Below are 20,951 nucleotides of genomic sequence, written 5' to 3'. Positions count from 1 at the left end.
CTTTAAAGGGGGATGGCATAAATACCTTGGGGACGATCAAGTGATCCACCCGTATATCAGCATCTGCCCTTCAACCAGTGAAAAGGAAACTGTGTATTTAAACGCAAAAGAGCTGCATTTATTTCTTGTTTACATATTTAAAATATCTGTATCCCATTTTTCTGTCCATAGAATGCACAAGGTGGCTAAGAATACAATGTTAGGAAACATCGGTACTATTTATTAAAACATAGAAGTAGAAATACAAGAAGTAACAGAATAAAAGCAGAAAATGAAAAGTGGCAGCTTCCAATCCAGAGTTAAAATAACCTCCTGAACCCTGGTTGCACGGCAGTACCATTTTTGTGCCCATAAGCTGCCACCACAACTAATTGTAGCTACGGGAAGAGAGAATTTAAATTGGGGAACCAGCCTGGGGCAAGGGATTAACCCTCACTGGATGAAAATTACACACACACACACACACACACACACACACACGAGTCTCACGAACAGTGAGACTTGCCTCTAGGGGGTTTGCGGGCAGAGCGGGTTTAGTCCGCTCTCCCCGCAGACAATCGCAAGGGAAGCCCTGGTCGGCCGGATCGGCTGCCCCCACGACTGCTGGCTCCGTCACGGAGCTGGCAGGGGCTCCGGGGATTGGGGGCCATGCGCCCCCCGGAAATTCCTGGAGAGACCCTCAGGATCGGGAGGCTTGTTTCAGCCTCCCCGCGGGGGTCTCCTCTTGTGTTGCCGTGGCACGGAGTCACGCCGTGGCAATACACGATTAAAAAAAAAAGTCAGGGTTTGCGGAGCGCTTGCTCCACTAACCTCAGCTGCGGGGAGGGGGAATTTGGAGGGTTTGCTGCTGGGAACCGCACAGCTCCCTGGGCAGCAGACGATCAGCAAAAAGCGGGCTAGGCTCCTTTAGCCCGCTTTTTGCTGATCGTGAGAATCTCCTCACAGGGTTGCTTTTTGAGAAAGGGAAACAGATGTTAAGAGTTTACCCTGCTAACTGGGCAAAGAGGCACCTTTTCAACTGGTGGCCCTCTTACCTTTAGCAGGGGGAGAGCAACTGGCCCTATCCAGCTCCCTCACTGGTGTCCTTCCAGTGGCTGATGCTTCCTTCCTGTACCTTGTCTTTCTTTTTAGATTGTGGGCCTGGGACTTGTTCCTTTAATTTTCTTTTGCCATTTTAAACTTCATTTTAAATTAAGGGCGAGGGGAGAGTATGCAAGCTTTTGAATGACAAAGGACATTTTGTCAGACCTGCCAAAGAATTTTGTGTTTCTTCAAAGCCGACATGTGCTTTTGCCAGTTTTAGTGAAAGGCAACGTGTGGTTCCAAACTCTACAGCACTTTGTCAGACCCAGCAAAGGATTTTAATGTGGAGAGAAATTCTTGCATGTTGCTTCAAGTGTGCCATATATATGGTTATCACAAGTTTCAGTGCAGTTGGAGAATGCAAATGATCAGATTTAATATGGTCCACTACATCTTAAGGACATTCACATAATCAAAAACAGTGTTGGAACTTTTTTTGAAAAGTGGTATATAAATATCTGTCATATTTGTATTCATACCCGGGTTTGGGAGCTGTGTGTGTTCCTAGTTTTAAGTTGTTTGGAAGCAAGGAAGGAGGAAAACCTGGGTAGAAGTGATTGTCTGGAAGCAAGGTAGGAGGAATTCATATATACGCTGATGGGATCTGAGCTGTCGGTGACTGACCAGGAGAGGGATCTTGGGGTTGTGGTGGACAGCTCGTTGAAAGTGTCGACTCAATGTGCGGCAGCTGTGAAAATGGCCAGTTCCATGCTAGGGATCATTAGGAAGGGAATTGAAAATAAAACGGCTAACATTATAATGCCCTTATACAAAACTATGGTGCAACCACACTTGGAGTACTGCATACAATTCTGGTCACCACATCTAAAAAAGGACATTGTAGAACTGGAAAAGGTGCAGAAGAGGACAACCAAGATGATCAGGGGCCTAGAGCACCTTCCTTATGAGGCAAGGCTACAACACCTGGGGCTATTTAGTTTAGAAAAAAGATGACTGTGGGGAGACATGATAGAGGTCTATAAAATCATGCATGGTGGAGAGAAAGTGGATAGATTGAAATTTTTCTTCCTCTAGCATAACACTAGAACCAGGGGTCATCCCATGAAATTGATTGCCAGGAAATTTAGGTCCAACAAACAGAAGTACTTTTTCACACAAGGCTTAATCAACTTGTGGAATTCTCTGCCACAGGATTTGGTGACAGTCAACAACCTAGATGGCTTTAAGAGAGGTTCGGATAACTTCATGGAGGAGAGGTCTATTAGCAGCAACTAGTTGGAGGGCTATAGGCCAGGGATCCTCAACATTGGGCCCCCAGATGTTCTTGGACTTCAACTCCCATAATCCCCAGCAAAGGCCACTGGGCCTGGGGATTATGGGAGTTGAAGTCCAAGAACATCTGGGGGCCCAACGTTGAGGATCCCTGCTTATAGGCCACCTCCAGCCTCAGAGGCAGGATGCCTCTGAATATCAGTTGCAGAGGAGTAGTAGCAGGAGAGAGGGCATGCCCTCAACTCCTGCCTGTAGGCTTCCAGTGGCATCTGGTGGGCCCCTGTGTGAAACAGGATGCTGGACTTGATGGACCTTGGGCCTGATCCAGCAGGGCTGTTCTTACATTCTTATGAAAAGCTACCTAGGTTTTCCTCCTACTTTGCTTCCACACAATCACTTCTGCCCAGGTTTTCCTCCTAGCTTGCTTCTGCACAACTGAAAACTGGGAGTACACACAGCCCCCAAACCTGGCTAGAACAAAGTTTTTGATTGTGTGAATGACACCCCCCCCGGGGTGTGTGTGTGTGTGTGTGTGTGTGTGTGTGTGTGTGTGTGTGAATCAACTTATAAATCAAGATTTTACATGCACAATTGAAATTAATTTGGAGCTCAGGCTTTGAGAAAAATAAGTAGCATTTTTTTTGAAATCTGGACATGTCCCTTCCATAAAGAAAAATATTTTCTTCCCACAACTGCTTTTGTGGTAACACATTCAGAGCTTCCTGATACCAATTCAGAGAGAGAGAGAGAGAGAGAAAGAGAGAGAGAGAGAGAGAGGCACACACATAGACACTTATGCACACATCATTTCCATTGACTATTTGTGTATGCTAGATTGAGCATTGAAGTCTAGGACCTCCAAAGTAGCATTCTCACTCAATTCTACCTGTTTCACATTCAGAGCCAGCTGCTTTGTGTAATGAAGAAGCATCTTAACTAAGAGCATACAAAGGGCCCTACTGAGCAAAGGTCCATCTCATCCAGCAGCTGCTTCCACACATTGGCTACCTGGGAAGCCCAGAAGTAGAAAATACCCTCTCCCAGGGTGGCAAGATGCCCTCTGCTGCTAGTATTGGAGCTGGTATTATCCCCTGTGGCTGGCACCAGAGCAGTTCTTCAGGACCGACTTGACCCTGGCAAGCTTTGCAAGGACCATCTGTCCTCACTCTCCATGCAAAGCTAGCGAGAAGTAAAGGAGAGGCGAGATGAATGCTACCAACCTTCCCTCCTCCTTGCTCCATGCACCACTTTTAAAGCACACAAGCCCCCTTTTGAAAGGGGGTTGATCCCTGCCGGGCATGGGGCAAGGGAGCCTTTGGTGCTGCAGTATCTCGGGCCAGCCCTGCTGCCAGTGGTGTTCTCCTGCAACTGGTGTTCAGGGGCATCCTGGCCTCTCAACCTGGAAACCGCATCTAGCCATCATGAGTAGTAGCACTGATAGACCTGACAATGAACACATCTAATCCCCTTTTACAGCCACCTAAGCTAGAGGCCATCTCCGCACCGTGTGGCACGAATGCCGTCCATGAATTCTGGGCTGTGCCTGCAAAAGCAGTCTGCCACCATAAAGCGGCTAGTCCCTTTGGTGCCCCAGGACTTTTTAGGGTTTTTTGTTGTTGTTGAAAAAAAGAATCAAGAGGGGATCTTCAAAGGGCCACACTGCTGTGGGCCTCCGAGCTCTTCTGATGTTATCAGGCAACTCCCATAACCTTTGCCAGTAAGGACCAACGGTGCCTTGTCTGTTTTTTGTTTGCTTGTGTTTTGTTTTAATGCAGTCTGTTGTCGGAAGCCCTGCGAACAGTTGCTGATGGCAGCCTGCCAGCCCCACTGAACGCTTGTGTCTGTTTGGGAGCAGCCGGAGAGAGGCTGTTGGCCAGACGTCCAGCACCCGTTTGCCTGGACTGCATGACACAGAGCTTTTCCAACGTTCCTTATCGAGGGTGTGTGTCCCCAGGAGGGTGTTTTGTCTAATCAGTAACTTACCATGTGAAGTTCCCCTGTCTTCCTGGAGGCCAAAGCAACTTCTTTCTTGCCTATCAGCTCCTTCTGACAACTTCAGCCAATGCTGAAGGGAAGGGGGAAAGTTAGAATGGTTGAAGTCACCCCCTTTCGGCACATTATCAGTTTGCAACGTCTGGGGTGGGTCGTGGTCTCTTGCTCTTCCTTTAAGACGTGCCCATCTTTTATCTTTGGGGATGGGGCTGTAGCTTGGTGAACGAGCATCTCCTTTGCAGGCAGAAGGCCCCAGGTCCAGTCCCTGGTAGGGCTGGGGAAGACTCTTGTGGAAACCCCCGGAGAACTGCTGCCAGCCAGATTAGACAGTACCGAACTAGAAGGACCAATGGTCTGGCTGGGTCTCAGGCAGCTTCCTATGTTTCTCTGAGTGTATGTTTCTAAAGGGAAAAAATAACCAGGCTGGTTCACATGACGGTGTCCTGGGTAGGACAAGCATCCTACCGGTTTTGAGAGCTATGCAAGCACTGGTTTTCGGTCACATGCAAGTGAAAAGAAAGGTCGGAGGTGGGGAGTGTGATTGTCTGCTAAGCCTCACCTGGGTAGGATGGATTTTCCTCCTACCTTGTTCAGAAGCTGGGGATGGAATCTGGGTACTGGCGTTCTTGTTCGGCCCAGCTGCGGCTTAGCAGATGATCACTCTCCTCACCTCCTACCGTGTTTTTCACTCCGGAAATCTGGAGCGTGCAAAGCCCTTGAAACAGGATAGGATGCTCGTCCTACCCACTCACTGTCGTGTGAACAAGCCTCCTGGGGTCTCTTTCCTGCTGTCTGGACTGGTGGTGTACAGATGGCTGTAGCTGCCGGCTGTACATTTGTCTGGCTGACCCAAGGCTGCCTGACTAAGGGCCTCTTGATGCATCATACTTTGAAAGGTCTACTCCAAGAGTTTTAAAGGGCACATGACAAAGAGGTGCTTGAAAACATGAATGCCCTATTATTGATTCTCATTGATGAGCCAGCATTGGCTGTGGCTCCTTCACCCATTGTGGCCTGAGGGCAGACCCAGGTTTGCTGCTGTCTAATGTGCGAAAAGGCTGTAAAACCCGCAGCCGAATAATCTTTATTTGCAAGTGAATCTCCTTGAATTCAACAAAACTCTCTTCTGAGCAAAAATTACTTAGGGTTGAATTTGGGAAGTGACTCTCAAGACACTTCTCAACATCTGCTAAATGTTAGCAGGTTTTCTAAAACTCTGGGTTGCTAAATACTGCACAGGAAAATAGGAGCTTAAAAGGCAAGACTTTCCCCCGAGGAATCCGGGGCATGAGTGTTTGGTGAGGGTGCTGAGGATTCTCCTACAAGATCACTGGAATAACTGAAGTGCCGTGGTTAGAATGTTGACATTAAACTGGGGAGACTTGAGTTCAAATCCCGCTCTTTGTCACTGAGTTCCATTAGCTCCACCCACCTGATTATCTGTTAAGTGCTCTCCAAGTCTGCGATCATTCCGCTCCATTGACTTACAATGGGACAATGCTGGAGTGTATTTTCTTGCCCCCTAGGTTTTTCCCTTCAGATTTTTGTGAAACCAACATTTCTGGTACCTCCCTCTTGCCCACAGGTCCTCTGGTTCTGCATCCATAAGGATCATAACATTTCCAGCTCTTTGGAAATAGATATGATAGATAAATGTGAAGAATCCATGTCTCAGGGCTCCTTGGGGCAGGAAAATGTCTCTGAAACCAGTTTCAAATCTGTAGTGCTGATGTACCATTCCTGTGCATCAGTCTTGTTATAAGGTGTGCCAAATTTCTGAAAAGCAGCAGTCTGCCTTCTTCATCTAAGTCGTCATCCTGCCCACCGCACGAGTGCCGCTGAGATAAGTTGGTTCCTCCATTGCAGACTCATCTCTCGTGCCGTCTTGTTGAAATAAAATTTTGTTTTCATTTTTTCTGGCTTTTGGAAGGAGGACAAAGCCAGCAATACAGGGAGACTAGACAGCATTGTTTGGTGGGTTTGTCCGCTCCAGAAGAGAGAGAGAGAAAATGCAGCTCTGTTTTGGATTTGCAAAATTGTCAGAGTATCAATTTGGCCGTCTTTTCCGGCACTTCCTTCTCTAGCCGGAGCTTTGTTTTGGAACGAGTGCTGGTCAAACAAGCTTTTGTTTGCGGTCGGTCACTTGGCTGGCAACGAAACTTTTCGGCAGGCAGACAATGAGGAAGCTGTTGGCGTGGCGGCCAAGGGCAGCTGTGATATTACTAGCAAGGCATACTGATGGGAAAGAAAAAAAGGCTTGTTGAACATGGGTGCACGAGGAGTATGTTGGAGAAGAGCGCGGCGGATTGTGATGGATCTTCATGCACTATCAAAATGCGTTTGAAGTGGTATGCCTTTATTCAGATGCTCCACTGATGTGCCTCTGTAAAGGCAGGGCTCTATGGCTTATTTTTAGGGTAGGGGAACCCATTCTGGGTGCTGAATAAACATGTCGGATTAAGCAGAATAAGAGAATTGTATGTTGCATGAATGAAATGGAGAAACACTGTTTATATATATATTTTAAAGAAAGTGTTCTATTATTTATTTTTTTTGGCCCAGAGCCCTATTACGGGGTTCATCATGTCACTCCAATATTGAGATGGAGGGGGACATATGGAGTGGGAGCTTAGGTCAAACTGGCATTTAGGTCAGAGAGGTTGCAGTGTTTAACCAGTTGCGCACGTCAACAAAGGTGTTTCATGGAAAAGGTGAGAGGAGCTCCCCATTTCCATCCCTGCACTCTTTGCCCCACCTTAAGTGTGGAAATGCTTGACTAACAAGCAGAAGGTTGCTGATTCGAATCCCCGCTGGTACTATATCGGGCGGCAGCGATATAGGAAGATGCTGAAAGGCATCATCTCATACTGTGAGGGAGATGGCAATGGTAAACTCCTCCTGTATTCTACCAATATATTGGAGCTTGTGGTGTAGTGGTTAGAGTGCTGGACTAGGACCAGGGAGACCAGAGTTCAAATCTCCATTCAGCCATGATACTTGCTGGGTGACTCTGGGCCAGTCACTTCTCGCTCAGCCTAACCTACTTCACAGGGTTGTTGTGAGAAGAAACTCAAGTATGTAGTACACCGCTCTGGGCTCCTTGGAGGAAGAGCGGGATATAAAATGTGAATAATAATAATAATAATAGTAATAATAGTAATAATAATATCAAGGAAAACCAAAGGGCTCTGTGGGCGCCAGGAGTCGAAATTGACTCGACGGCACACTTTACCTTACTCTTTCCCCAGTTCGTTCTGTCCTTTTGAATTTTAGCTTAACTTGGAGATTTTTGAGAGTCTTTTTAGAACTGGCACATGGGCCCTTTGCCATAGCTTTCAGTTGCTTTGCATTAGTGAAAGTTCTCCTGCCCCCAGAGACCTCAGTAAAAGCGGGGAGGGGAGGGGGTTTGTTAGGCACCTGATACCTCCTTCTCCAGGCTGGACTGGCTTCTTTGGTTGCCTCCTCTCCTGGGAGCCCAACTGTCAGCTGTGCAATTCTCCTCCTCGGTCTCCTTCTGCCATAGCCCTAAATACCCACCCTCTACTCTCCAAGTCTCATTTGGTTTTCTAAAAATGGACTGAATGCTTTCCTATTCTTTTTAAAAACACCCCAGAACAGATCTTCCTGCAAGTAGAAAACTAGCACAGCAGGGAGCAAGCGGGGTTATCACCTTCCTTTCGGATGTGCTAGTTTTTCTACCTGAGTATCCAAAATACTCAGGGAGTATTTAAGGAGTCAGCGTGGTGTAGTGGTTAGAGCGCTGGACTAGGACTGGGAAGACCCGAGTTCAAATCCCCATTCAGTCATGATACTTGCTGGGTGACTCTCTGGGCCAGTCACTTCTCCCTCAGCCTAACTTACTTCACAGGGTTATTGCAAGGAGAAACTTAAGTATGTAATACACCGCTCTGGGCTCCTTGGAGGAAGAGCGAGATAGAAAATTTAAAAAATAAATAAAAATTAAATAACATCTTCCTCATGCCATAAAGTACTCTCCACTCCCCCGCCTTAGGACCCTCATATTGAGATGAGGCCTCAGTTGCCTTCACGGCCACTCTTGCTGCTGTTAAGTGAGCGAGAAGAGCTGAGATGCCGCCTTGTCTAAGGCACCTAGTGAGTTTATGGCCTACCTATATGGGCCCAGCATGCCTTTGGAGGTGCACGGACTCCCATAGACCTCTCCTTGTACCCAGAAGCCAACAGATGAAGCCCTGCTCCAGGGGTGGCCAAGCTGAGGTTCTCCAGCTCTTGCGGGACTACAGTTCTCAACATCCCCAGCCACAGTTTATTGCAGCTGGGGATGATGGGAGCTGTAGTCCCCAAGAGCTAGAACGCCTTAGGTTGGCTGTGGCCACCCCTGTCCTAATCTTTGAATTTGCAGCAATGACATCTATGAGGCCACAGACAGGACTTTTCAGTGGTGGCACCAACCCCTTGGAATTCCAGTTTTGTACTGTTTTTGTACCGTTTTCACCCCCAGTTTAAGACACATTTATTTTCCAAACTTTTTGTTTATCTGGCTCTTGCAGATACTCTTCTCAGTCTTCTAAGACACTCCTCCCCCCGTCCCCCCCGCAATTGATTATTTTCATTTTATTCTGCCATTTCAGCCGTCGTTAACATTTTATTCTTTTCATGGACACATCCCACTAGTTTAACATGTTGGATTTGTATGTGACTTCAGGGTCCTTACCAAAAAAAAAAAAAAAAAGACGCTCAAGAAGTCGAATAAATAAATGAAGCAGCAGAGGCAAGATCTGAATGAGGGTTTCCTGGTTCACACTGAGTTTCTTAGCTGCTCTGCTTTGCTGGGTCTTCCTAGCGCCAAACAATGTTAGGCGGTTTGACGACATCACGTATAATGAAGCGTTTTCCAATCATGTGGCAGAGGTAAACTCTTTATGGTTGTAACGCAGTTTTAAAAGAATAGTATAAGTGAAACCGACTTCTTTGTCAGCAAAAAATAAAAAAAGGAGCTCAGACTGATCACAGATGCTGTTACTGAAATGACATTATATCCGTATGCCCTTTCCTTCACATTTTCCTGTAATCCTGTTATGGCACCGTCCCATTACCTCAAGCACTGTCATCCTTAAACGCTGTCAAACCTTAACTGGATTGCCAAGGACATAAGGAAGGAGTCTAGGAGGTGAACCTGATGGAAATTCAGCCAGAGCATATCTGTGGTTGCTTTCTCACCTAGCGCTTCCTCCACATATTCCAGGGGTTCTCAGATTGTGATGTCGTTGGACTCCAACTCCCATCATCCCAGCCACAAGGGCTGAAGGTGTGGCTAGGGGTGATGAGATTTGTAGTCCAACAACATCTGGGGACCAAGTTTGAGAACGGTGGCTTAGGCCAAAAAGTTGAGTCTCATTATACGAGGAAGAGTCTGGCAGCTCTGGAGGCAATCACATTCTGGCATTTGCTCCTGCAAAACTGTATGGTTGCCTTGCTAATGATGGTTCAGATTACCATTGTGGATTACTAGTACGAACCACAACACACAATTACGATTATACAGAAGTCAGTGGCTCTCCAAAGCTGCTGTCTGAACTGTTGTTTCTTGGAGTGAGTCACAATTAATTTCACTAGATTTAGCAGGCTTGTGACACGCAGTCCTCTCCTTCTGTTACCTGGAGGTTAGAAAGTTAGTATCGTGTATCTACTAGTAGCTGAAGAAGTGTTCTTAGAAGTAGTAATGAGATGGTTATGGTAACAGTAAGACTACGGACCTGTAGCCCGCATCTCTGTCTGTGAGAAAACCCAGACCGCAAACCAGACTTGCATACCTTGTAAGCCACCAACTCAAAACACTGCCCACTTGTTTGCCAGGGCCATAATAGGTCTCCTTAGGGTTTATTCTGTTGATGCTGCTGCTCTCTGCCTGGGATTGCAAAAACAAAATGACTGCCTGGCAGTCCATTAACACTGATGGGCTACGTTCTGTTTGATGGGTTACAAGTTGCACACATCTAGCATGGACAATTTCAGCAAAAACATGGAAGCTGGTGTACTGTATGTGTGTCCGTATGTGTTTAATGGAAGCCTGTCAGAAGCTCAGGCTTTGCATGCTTCCCTCTCTATCCTCGTCAAACCCCTCCCTAATGCAGACCTGCATGACTTGTGACCCACCAAGCAGAATACAGTTCATCAGTCATTACTTGTGCCCTGCTGGATGGGTACCTGACACCCTTCTGCTGTTTTTGCAGTCTCCGGTGAGCAGCAAAAACAGGGTTGTCGAACAATGCATGCCTGGTTGGTGCTGATTGACTCGATAGGTCACAAATTGTGCAGGCCTGCTCTAAGGAAGGAGGGCTGTGTCTCAGTGGCAGGAAGTTCCAGGTTCAATCCTTGGCATCGCTAGGAAGGGCTAGATAGGCCTCTATTGGAAATCCTGGAGAGCTGCTGCCAGTCAGTGTGCATGATACTGAGCTGGATGGACCAAGAGTCTGACTCAGCAGAAGGCAGCTTCATATGTTCATCTCTAATGGGGACCTTCCAAGAATAATCAAGCAGAAATAGGTACAGTTGGCTATAGCATGCTTTATTCTGAATACTTAGGATGGAGAACAACAGTTGTATTTGAAAACAGAGACAGAGAGAGACAGCACACAGGCAGACAGAAAAAGATGCACCTGGGAGGTCTTACATCTGGTATATTCCACAGAAGAATATTAAAATCCTTACATTCAAAATATATGTTTTCCTATTGCACAAAACATGCCCTTTCCGGCCTGTCACAGTCATCGCGCTCCAAAGCAGCAGAACGTCTTACAGTTTCAAAGATCAGTCTGCAGCTTGTGAAGTGGTGAGATCCTGTCCCCAAAGCAAAACAGCTGGCATTTTTCGAAGGCCTTCAGTACAGTTGAGGTGGCTGGCTCCTGTATTGACGCATGCACTGCTGTCTGGTGCACCCAATGAGACAGTAAGTACTGCTGATATTAAATGAGCATATTTGGAAGCGGGGCGGCTCCCCCGTGAGGCGAAATGAAGTGGCAGCCTCAGGTGGTACGTGGGCCAGAGGTCATCAAATGCAGGCCCCTGCCCCTGCCTCCACTGTGGGCATCAGCTTCACCTGCCTGCTACTGATCCCTGATGGGGCCCCCCCATCTCCTTTCTGCTAGGCCTCTCTTCCGACTCCTGTGCTTTGCCAGCCCTGCTCTCTGACACATCTCCACCCCTCTTCCCCTCTCCTCCCTACTCCTGGAGACGACTCTTACTTGCCCCGCCCCGCGGCACTGTCCTTTCCCCTCGCTGGTATCGCCTCCTTGCCTGCCACCACATCCAGCACTGCCTCGCCCATCCCTCTCTTGGTGCCACCTCTGCTCCAGTCCCGTTGCTCACCCATCCATGGCTCGCTTGCCTTCTCGCTGGAGAAGGACACTCGGAAGAAAGGACACTCGGAAGTGTGGTGCTGGGCAGACAGCCAGCCAGCGAGCGAGCGAGTGGGAGCAGCACTGAGAGGAGGACAAGTGAGGTGAAGGCCGGTGTGGCAGGCATCCGGAGCCTGCCTGGAAGAGGAGGCTGGTGAGGGGGAAGATGGGTGGTGCCAGGGGGCACAGCCAGCAGATTGCGCTTGGGGGAGAGGAGGAGTGGGAAAGAAAGATGAGGGGCGGTGATGCATCTGTGAGCTGCAGCCCAGGGGATGGGGCCAGTGGGGGGCCTGGTGAGGCTTTGTGTCTTGCCTCTGACAGCAAAGGGCAATGAGGTGCTACTGTTTGGAAGAGTATATTGATATTCACTGCATTAGCAGCCAGCAAGCCCAGCTCCAGGAGAGGGAAGGAGAGTAGAACTTTAAAAAAGCAGTGGCAGCCCCTGCCTACCGCACCCAGCATCCTATATGGCCTGGTGGTGGCCAGCCCAGCATCTGACAAGGAGGGTGTCCCGCCTCCGTTGATCAGCTGGCCTCCGCTCCTGCATGGTGGCCATTTGAAGGTACAGCATGGAAACAACCTGCCGTGCTCCTCCCTCAAATGGCGGATGCATGTGTTGCAGGCTGGCTGAGTGACTGGGTGGGGAACCCTCCCCATGGGATGCTGGGTTGGCACCACCAGGCCATACAGGCTGCCTGGCGGCAGGTATGCTGGCTGCTTCTTCAAGTTATATTATCCCACCCTCACCAAAGGGCTCACCGACCGCTAGTGACTCACTGAGGTTATTCACATGACCGGGTGGGGGCATGTAAGGCCTGGCTTCATTCACCTTCCCCCCAGACGACTGGCAAAATGTTGGTGGGAGCGCCATCTGTGCTCCCACACGATCCAATGTTGGAGAGCCGGGACGATGCCTCTGGGAATCCCACAATGCACCACACACCGAGCTCAGTGCATTGGGGGATCCTCCCCAGGAGATGGCTGCTCTAGGCCTCCCTCTCTGTGTGCAGCTGGGCTGGAAGCAGCCCAAGCTCACACACAAGCAGGAAGCCTGGGTTAAGGGAGCACTCGCTCACTTAACCTCGGCTAAAAGCCAGGCTAATAAGCCAGGCTAGGCAATGCTGCCCCTCTGGGATGGGGCCTGATCCTGGTGGTTCTCACACACAGCCTAACCCAGGCTGAACTTGCCTGGGCCTCACTGTGTGGTTTGGGATCAAGGTGCACTGGGGAATGTTTTGATCCTCCAAGACAAACTGGGCCAGTGGTGGACTGACAATGGGTAGGGATCTCTGAGAACTCTTTGAGCCAAGAGTCCATTGCTGTGCATTGTGGGAGGAGTTGGACAATGAAATATCGAGGATATCTGTTTTTACAGTTTCTGGCTAGGATCACCAGAAGGCCCTGGAATGCTTCAGATGCATCAGAGGGATTTGCTTGACTGCATCTGGAGGATATTAGGCTTGGTCAAAGGGCCATTGGACACATATTAAGTGACCAGAACAAGGTCATCTACTGCCCCAAACAGCCACTGGTTCAAATTAAGAATGGATGAGTCCAGTGAAATTTTGGGGAAATGGATTATTTGGTAGGCCAGAGGTCATTGTTGAGCAGACACAGTTTGGATTAGTGTAGAAATAACAAAACAAAAGCTGATAACCAACCAATCAGAATCTCAAATGGGACTGAGTGAACTTCTTTAGGTATACATATAAGCCACGGGCAAAGATAAGGGGAGTTCAGGTCTTTGGGATTTTCAAGGACTTGCTCACTCTCTTCTTTCCTCTTTGAAAACAAATAAGCATCCTAGCACTTTTCCTTTCTTTGGACTTCTTTTTGACTTGAACTTCACTTGCTATTCGTTCTTCCCTGGGGATTCCAAGAGGCTCCAAGATTGGTAGATATGCATTTTCTATTTCTAGTTTAAGGGTTAAATGGGGAAGGTAATTTATGGGGCAAAAAGGTTTTGCAAATAACTTTTAGAATAGTATTGAGGTAGTTTAAGGGTTAAATGGGGAAGGTAATTTATGGGGCAAAAAGGTTTTGCAAATAACTTTTAGAATAGTACTTTACATGCTTGTATTCTTGATGTTATTCTTTGTAGTTCTTTCTGGCTCGTGCATTGTACCTTTTTAGTCAATTTATTAATGTGTTTCTATTCTTTCATTTCAAAGCTTGCCTTTGCCATAGTTAACCCAGGGAATCCTATAATCTCTTCAATAAAAGTCTTATCTATTTTGAACAAGCCACTGGTTACTCAGTCTTGGGTTTGGTTACATGAAGCCGGATAAGACATAACAAGATTCCAGGTTTTCACTCACCAGGTTCAGGGAAACCTCTCTTTCCTTCCAGTCTAGTAATCTAGTTGGTGTTGGTTATTTCCAAATTACCAGAGTGGCAGAAGAAGAAGATTCAAAGTGGTAGTCAAGATGTGAACTGAAAATATGCAAAATATTAGATCCAGGCTGTGAATCAGGAAAAGCCAAATTCTGGGATATGCACTTGAGATTCTTAATCTTGTGTCTAGTTACCCATTTTCTGTGCCCAAGGGGTACAGTTGTGAAGCACAGAATATGCAGATTCCCAAGACTGTTCTAACTTGAAGAGGATGTTTTCTTCCTCTCTGGCTGAGATGGTAAATTGACTGGCCATCTGACAAGTAAATATATATCCTGTGGGTTTGTTTGTATGCTGGGATTATACTGTGGGCTGCGTCTGTTGGCCTGAACAGAGAAGATTACGACAGAACATAGGGCGAGATATTTGGCCAAAGTTTCAGTTATATTGGGAGGGCAGTTATACTATCTCTGCAGCTGAAAAACTGGCTTTGTGTGCTCCATCCAGAAACGGGAAGTGCAACTTGGCCTGGGGCCGACGAGTCACGGTGATGTTGCTAGCCAGACAAGCACAACTTTCTAGAACGGGTCCCTTTAGCGCTCACTTACTTGACTGGGTCTCTCTTCACCGAGACCCTTGGGAGCATCCTGTGAAATCTCCTCCCCTCGGCAAAAAGAATCCTCTGTAGCGTTGCCATGCCCCCCAGAATTTCAGGTATCACCTGGATTTTAAGCATCTCACCCGGATTGCTTAGCCCACCCAGATTTGCCTGGATCGGGCAGTTGAGAGGATAGCTTGCTTTTGACATGAATCACTACCTGCCTACCAAGCTGTGTGTTGTAGTGTTTAAGGACTTCCTTGGCTTTACATTCAATGCATGCCTACTTAGAAGTAGGTACCGTTGGTTTCAATCAGCTCTTCTCTCAAATAAGCGTGCACAGAACTGCAGCCTTAATTTAAAAGCTGTGCATTTTTTTGGTTCTATTGCTGCTGTTAGTATGTCAAGTAAAATGGTCAGGCAAAGATATCTTCCCCAACTGTTGTCGGTAGATATCCAGAGCAAATACTAGTCAACTGGAAAGTGCAGCTGCAAATTTGCATATGCAATTTTTTTGCAAGCCAATCTACATAATATGTAAATTAGGCACCCGGATTGGGAGAGCCAGAATATGGCAACCCTAATCCTGCAACACCTCCTCCCCTCAGCAAGTGCAAGGCCTCCTTGTCCACAGGCCAAGCTGGGAGGCTCATCTGCAGCCCTTCACTTGCTCTGCTGTGGCAGATTAGGATTGCCTCCACTTGCGAGGAGGTAGGGATTGGGAGGTTTGTGTCAGCCAGATGAGAGCCTTAAATGGATGTTCTTTCAGACTGATAGTAACTTCAGCTTTCCCCCCATGCCCCCCCCCCGAAAATAGTGTGTGCACCCCTGCTGCCTCTTCACTGAAAGAGTAGCCTTTCAGCTGCTGTACCGTTGATTTGTTATCAAAACACTCGGGGAAAGTGTAGGCATACCAAAACATGACTTGGGTCTCCGCACCATTTTGACGATCTGTCTCTCCTCTTGTCTCTCCCGGTAGCATTAAAAAGAGACTCTGGGGCTTAGATGTCTTGACCATTCCTCGCCCTTGGGTGTATTGTTCCAGCCTTGAGGTCATCTCTGAGGTTGGCCTAGGCCAAGGGTTCCCTCGCAACCATAAGTCCCCAGGTGTTGTTGGTCAGCAACAATGTCCAGGAATAATGGGAGTTGTCGTCCAACAACATCCAGGGACCCACCGGTCTAGATGACCCCTAGGCTTTGTCCCCTCCCTTTTCTCCCCTCTTATTTCCTCATGCCAGCCTTATAGTTGAGGTAATTGGTTGTTCTTTTTCCTTCCCATTACTGTTTGTTTTGCCAGTTATAGGGAGCGAGGAGAGAGGATGTGCCCCCTCATGGACCCCAAATTTACCTCGTTAAGAAAAGAAACAGAAAATACCCCCGCCCCCAATCCAAATTATGGGCCGCAGCCAAAGCAGAAAGGGTATTCTCTGAAGGAGCTCCCTTGCTCCTTTTAATCAACAGGAGAGCAGGACCAAGTGCCCCTTCCTCATGCTGTCTAGCAGCTTGATCCTCAGGTGGTCTCAAGTTGAGTTCAGCAGCCCCCCTTTTGCGCAGAGCAGCTCTCTCTTCACAAGGAAGCGTTTCAGAAGCTGGCCCGTTGAATAACCAGGAAGATTACTCCATTAATTTGTGCATTAGGCTTTCACACAAAGGACTCTCACCGGTAGCTAAGTGCTGCCAATTAACACGCTGAAGTGTGTGTTCCCTCCAACGAAACGCTTATCTTGGTAAATGTAAAGGGCACTCCACGAATGGTAACAGATGCTGAAAAGGCCCTTATTTTCATTGCGAAGGCCTTCCTCCTGTTCTAGTGTGCGTCCTTCACATCTACCCAAGGCCGGTCACATTAACGTAGACGACCCAGACAAGAGCCCTGCATCCCACACCTGTCCAGTGCACTTCAGGTCAGCCCTACCGGAAGGGAGAGTAAAGCGACAACAGATCAGAGGGCATCAAATTGTCTGTTTTCATCTAATATTGTTGCTATTTTGCTTCTTCGATGTGATCGCTGTCTTTTACACAAATGGGCTTCGCACACGTTTGGAGACCACGTTGGGAACCTTCTTTTTCCTCCTTTTTGGGAGAGAGCAGAACCCCCAACTGCTCTCTGCAGCTGCACCTCTCCTTATCCCCTCTGTCTTGTGTGGTCCCTGCTTCAGTTGACATTGTTAGGCACCTCTGAGTGTGTCTCTGCAAGTTTTTTCTGAAAAGGCTATTTCTTATCCTTTATCTCCTGTTTCTCTCTCTAGTTCATACTTTACATTATTCAGGTAATTACCACTTTATCTTCACATTTTAATTGCTTTGGTCCTGTTCCTTCCCATCCCTCTGCCCAATCTCCCACTCCCGGTCAGGACAGGAGAGTGATTTTCAAAAAGTGTGCACACTGTGGGGCAAAACTACTATCCTCTGACACAGTAAATCTTGTTTTTCCTTGGCAAATCGCATGTCATCAAAGCTTGCACACACTGCCAAAAATTCACCAAGCAGGCCAGGAAGAACAGAGCCTCTCGCCTTCATTCCGCGTTGTGGGAGCAAGCTCTGAGCTTTTCACAGAATTTAGCCACCACAGGTATGGGCAATATGTCCATTGAGATCATCTCGATCATCATGCTGTCAGACATTGAAAAGGCAACTCTGCTCTCGCCTAACATCCCACTGGTACCGACAGCACAAATACAGAACGAGCCCATGGATCCTACATCTGCCATCCCATCAGTGTCCTCACTTACTCTGCCATCAACACTTACGACAGTAGGGTCAAGTCCTTAGGCTCATCAGGCAGATCAAATACAGCATTGGGACTACCCTTAAACGAAGAAGAAGAAGAAGAAGAAGAAGAAGAAGTTGTTGTTGTTGTTGTTGTTGTTGCAGCCACAACCATCTTTGCCAGCAGGTCAACACCTGCTCCATATTCCAAAAAGGAAGCAGCCGCCTGACGCTGAAGCTATCTTAACAAAGCCGAAAAAGAGAACACAAACCAGCTCCAAGCCTGCCCAAACACATCTATTGGCTCTGATGGGAAAAGACCCGGACATTAGCACACCAGATTCACTGCAGCTCATCCCAAGAGATAAATCACCACCAGCTCCGTCACATACGCTAGGTGCAGAGACCTCTCTGGGCTATAGACTAACTTGGCCATGTTCTTCAGACCAAGAGGAAGAACCAGAAAACCCGATCTCGGACATAAGCAATCACTACATTTCTGAGGATCATGATTGTAAATCACCGCTGCCGAAACCTAAACAGCCATCGAGACTGGAACCCAAGGAACCTGGGGCACATCTACAGACACGTCAAACCTGGGGCACATCTACAGACATAGGGCCCGAAAGTGGGACAGATACACCTACCCATACGACAGCCAATATTGCTTCAAGGAATGTAGGAGAGACCTATAGAATCCCTCTGTTTCAAAGGCTGTTGAGATGGATCCCAATGAGATGGATCCCATTGCCTGGATTTTTTTAAATTAACTGACAAAAAATGCTGTACATTGTTCCGAGGGGTTGGGAGCAAGACTGCCTTTGAAAATTACCTATTTTCCATCACTAGGGGGAAGATATTGCCAAAAATCACTATGAGCATTTGTCCCATTACAATTTTGATACTGGTGTGAATGAGAGAGGCCTGGTAGATGTCTGTCTATCTATCTATCTATCTATCTATCTATCTATCTATCTATCTATCTATCTATCTATCTATCCATCCCTAGTAAAAATTTCCCTGTGCATTTGAAGACTATGTTTTGCCATTGGGCAACTCAACTCAGGCTATTTCAGCCTTCCCTCCCTTGGGACAAATCCTTCTGGGTCCGGCAGGACCTTCCTGGGAGATGTAATTTATGCCTCAATGCATCATCTGGCTATGGCCAAGTTAATATATTCTTGGGCATTTTGTAAATTGTTTTTAAACCCCCTGCCATATGGCCCAATAACCAAAGATAGGAATCGGGTTGCAGGAATAATATCCTTAAAAACATGCAGATAAATCTATCATCCTGAAAGCTTTGGCCACCAGCACACACATACCAGCAAGCATGGCCCCAGTCTGATTATTTACTATTTGATTTATTGCATAGGGGACAAAAGGGAAATGATTATATATTTACACACGCATACCCTGTACCTCAGAGTAACCACAATGAAGTCAATTGGATTACGCTGGAGAAAGTTGGTTTCACATAGGTTCAAGCTGTTCTGCTCCTCTTAGAATCCTGGGTATCTCAGGTTTCATTTGCATTTCTAGCTGTCATGTACAGAAACTCATGCTAGCTTAGAAATGATAAAATATGGGACATAGCTCCAGATAGCTGTTCCCCCACCCTGCCCCACGTCCATAGACTGCAGTTTCAGGAATGTGGTGGCCATAGCACCTAAGACTAAGCATCTTCAAATGGCAAAGAGGCAACAGATGCAGAGCTACAACAGTTTCTGGTATATTCTTGGGAGAAGCCATGACAGTTAGGGCCGTACAAAAAATGTTTTAAGTTCCTAATGTATATGTGCCATCCAAGAGACTTGAGCAATTGGTGGTGGGCTACTGGCAGAATGTTTAGGACTGAAAGATGTTTAGGAACAGAATGTTTATATAAGGACTCCCAGCCAGTTAGGAAGCCTGGAAGGAGAGCCAATCAGAGTGTCAGGGATGTATATTAGGACAGTGAAATATTAGGACAGTCTTCTGTTCCTTGGGCCTTTCTAGAAGTGGCTTTTGAGCTGGCAATCTGGTCTTCAGGCACCAGTTCTAGACTGCAAGGGAATTAACTGCGGGTCAAAACCTGCCAGCAACTGTGAGCTTCAATACTTGGTTGTTGCCCTTTACAGCTGTGGTTATCAAACATTTCTGCCTTCAGGGAATTTTTTCCATACTTATTTGTAAACCTAGAGACCCCTGCATGATGCAGAGGATTCTGGGAAGGACTTAGAGGGCAGGGATGGCCAATCTGTGTCTCTTCAGCCGCTGTCGGACTACAATTCCCATCATCCCCAGTTACCATTTATTGTGGCCGGGGATGATGGGAGTTGTAGTTTCCAACTGGCCGCCTGTTCTAGGGCATGCACTCAGTTCACACAGGGCGTTGACCAAGGCCTCTTTCAGGGATGCTTGTCCGCCATTACTGAGTTTCTCATGGAAGAATCCCTGAGAAGTTCTCGAGGAACCTCAAGTTTCTCCAGTAGATGGTTTCAAAGCTAGTGCCCCTCGGGAAGATGCACAGCATTTTTGGTTTGTTTATTAAAAAGAATTCAGGCAGAGTTGCCCTTACGGGTTTCTCTCCCCCTCATACTGTGGTGAGGCAGGCCACCAGTCTCAGTGCTTGTCTGTCATACAAATATGCACGCTGAAACCTATTTATTTTTTTAAAAAACACAAAATAAAACAAAGAACCCAGCTCTTGTTGGAACAAGGAACTGAATCTGAGTGGGCCCCAAGGTGACTGCCAGATTGAATGCTAGCAGGTGTGGTTTGTGCATCCCTTTTCAGCCCCTTTTGCTGCTGCCAGAGAGCGCGGGGCGGTGGCTGGGGGCACAATGAGTACAGAATTAGACAAGACGCATTTCCTCACAGATCACCACTTCCCTAACCGTATGAGAAGATGGCCTCTTGAGAGAGTCCAGAGGCTCGAGGGCCTGCTCTTATTTGCTCAGGTATACATTATTTTGTCTGGTGCATCATGTGCCAGAACTGCATGTTCCATGTGCTGAAAACGGCGCCGATGTGTTGGGTCCTCCCTCTTTCCACGTAGCTGAGCCTCGACACAATCAACAGTGTGCTACAGGGACAGAGAAATGCTCATGTTGGGATGTGACAATGCTGTGATGTCATCGTTCATACAGTGTTGTGTCACAATCACACAGAGCATGTCCCTGTTTACATTGTTGATTGTATCAGGGCAGCTGACACGTGCGAACTTGTGCCAGGGCCTGGGCTGTTGCGGTGGAGTCAGGAAGACTCTTGTTGTTCCGACAAAATCCCAGCCTAGATACGAGAGCTTCACAACACTTCTTGTTGGGGAGGGCCAAATGGCCAGTCTACATGGGCAGAGCTAATCCAGTGTTTGAGAGCCTGTCATTGCCTCTAGCCTATTCAGGCAGGGAACAGCCAGGTTTGCAGGAAGAGGAAGGGTGGTTGCTCTCATGGCTAAGTGGAACCTCCATGCTCAGAGGCAGTATATCTTGAGAGTACCACAACTGAATGCCACATGTGAGCAGGCAAACAACAGGGGTAGGCAATGGCCTTCAAGGTGTTCTCCTGGGCTTCCTGGGAGCATCTGATTGGCCACTGTTGGAAAGTGGATACTCAACGAGAGGCTCCCTTTGCTTCATCTATCA

At 47.5% G+C, this 20,951-nt stretch overlaps 1 protein-coding gene across 7 annotated transcripts in view; it reads left to right on the top strand.

Annotated features, from left to right (window-relative positions):
- The window catches only part of BCL11A (BCL11 transcription factor A), a 213,068-nt gene that overhangs the window by 124,139 nt on the left and 67,978 nt on the right, over window positions 1-20,951 (top strand). The gene's annotated exons all lie outside the window — the stretch shown is intronic.

This window comes from Hemicordylus capensis, chromosome 1, assembly GCF_027244095.1.
Source record: "Hemicordylus capensis ecotype Gifberg chromosome 1, rHemCap1.1.pri, whole genome shotgun sequence".
In the NCBI taxonomy this organism is placed as follows: domain Eukaryota; kingdom Metazoa; phylum Chordata; class Lepidosauria; order Squamata; family Cordylidae; genus Hemicordylus; species Hemicordylus capensis.
The sequence above is the reverse complement of the archived record's forward strand: the minus strand, read 5'-3'. Positions and strand labels throughout refer to the sequence as shown.